The 1968-nt window shown below is 39.3% G+C and overlaps 1 long non-coding RNA gene across 1 annotated transcript; it reads left to right on the top strand.

The window, feature by feature from the left end:
* Positions 1-611: 611 nt before the first annotated feature.
* LOC110350530 (uncharacterized) lies at positions 612-1571 on the top strand. The gene is made up of 2 exons (XR_002397145.2): positions 612-913; positions 1279-1571. It is a non-coding gene; the product is annotated as an uncharacterized LOC110350530 (long non-coding RNA).
* The last annotated feature ends 397 nt before the right edge of the window (positions 1572-1968 follow it).

Here is a 1968-nt window from a genome sequence, read left to right as displayed (position 1 = left end):
AGATCCCTGCTTCAACCCTCCACTTTATTGTGAATATATAAATATAATTTTTCTCCCTAGGTAAATTATTGTTCTAAAGTCAGATGGAGGAAAAGGAGAGGGAAGAGAGGAGAAAAGGATGAACAAAGAATTAGGATGTGTTATGTGCACGTACCAACTCCCCCAACTCATTATGTACTGCAAACATGTACTAATGAAAATTAAAATTAAAAAATAAAGTCAGAATAATACATTGATTGCCAGATTCTTCCAAAGTAGGTTGTGTTTGGTCCATAAATTATTATTTTTTTAAATTGACATACTCTCACATGGGAATAAGAAAACTTCAGAAACAGCTCTGGTTGTCTTATTTCAGTAAAATATCTGGGGCAATGGGCAGCATACACCCACTTTTCCACACGTTAGTGGTTGCCTGGAGGCGTGTTGCAGCTTGTCCTTAGATGGGCTGAGTGTTCTCCTCGGAGTCCAGCCTGATTCATTTGTGTGTCCTGAGTACATGTGGGGACTGAGTTTTTTTCCATCTGTGATGTAAAGGTTAAGTGTTGATTGTCTTCATCATATTCATGGGCAGAAAATGTAGTATTATGGCATCATCACTGATGGATATGAAACCACTGTTGGCTTCTTTCTTCCTCCAGCCCTGAAGCCTTGCACCGGTCCTTCCTCGAGGGAAGCAGCAGGAGTCAGCTCACAGTAGAGCTTGGGACATGCCAGTCTGTGGCAGGAGGGAACAGGAATGGGAGGGAGAAAGCCTGAGACCAGACTTAGGAACCACAAGCCTGGAAGCCACAAAGCACACCCACTAATTGACTCTGTGTCTTGGAAACGTCTTCTTGGATATTATAATTATATTGAAAAACTGGGCAAGATGGCTCCCGCTGGACCTTCAAGGCCATGTTTCTATGGTGGAAGGGTTGGTACAACCTTAATTTCATTGTCTAGTTTTATCTGGTTGTGTTCTTTTGTGACATATGACTGTCCACCTTGTGGAACTGAAAGACAACCAAATAACAGTCTTCTGAGGCACTAAGATGCTTTAGAAGATGCAGAGATTACAGCTTGCCTGACATAAAGCCTGAACCAACAGCAAAGACTTCTTTAGGCTGCTTTATTTAATAATATTTTAAAGAAAGTTGAAAGAAATATATACTCTAACTGGAGGTTCATATGGAAAACTCTTCTTAGGCTAAACCCCTGGCCAGTAGAGTGCTTTCAGAGACAGACCCCCACCTGGAGTGTAGCAGTGTTGACTGTTATTTTGTTTTGTTTCTTTTTTAGCGTTGACTGTTTTTATTGTCGTTGGGAACCAAAGGATATCTTTCAAGTGAGGAAAAACCTAACCAAAGCAAAGGACAATTTCATCACTTAGATCACAAATAATTTTTCCAGAAATGTCAGCTGAGTTTTCAGAAGGAATCCCCCCAATTCCATCAACATAAGATCTCAAAGTACAAATCATTCATCTGAAACATGGACTGTGCTGGTTGCCAATGGCGTGGTGACAGATGTCGTGTGGTGAATTCCGTCCTGTTTGTGTGACAGCAACTACAGGATAAACCAGCAAAATGGTAGCAGCTCTCATATCTTTATTTGCTTATAACAGGTAAAAATGTTTTCACTCTTCTCATTATATATCAAAAAAACCACCAGTGATTAAAAACTAAGGTTTCATTTAAAAAGAATTTTTAAAGATATAGTAAAATTGTAAAAGCAAAGCATTATTTGGGTACAAAACATGTAGCCTGAGATATACCTATTATGGAACTAACTAAAACCTTAAGATTTTTTCCTTATTTTTCTCTGAAAATGGAGAACATTCAAAGTAGAACCAGAATCTTTCATTTTTCACCCCATTTGCACCTGGCAAAAGGAGCTGAAGGTGCTTCTTGTCCAGATACTGATAGACTGGACACTGACATTCTTACAGACACGGAGTCATTTTCACTCTGGATTTGATGGGTAGACAGC

The sequence above is a fragment of the Heterocephalus glaber genome, unplaced genomic scaffold (assembly GCF_053883595.1).
Source record: "Heterocephalus glaber isolate CG9 unplaced genomic scaffold, H.glaber_assembly_v1.0 deba00001428, whole genome shotgun sequence".
NCBI lineage: Eukaryota > Metazoa > Chordata > Mammalia > Rodentia > Bathyergidae > Heterocephalus > Heterocephalus glaber.
Note: the sequence above shows the minus strand (reverse complement) of the source record. Positions and strands in the feature narration are given on the sequence as shown.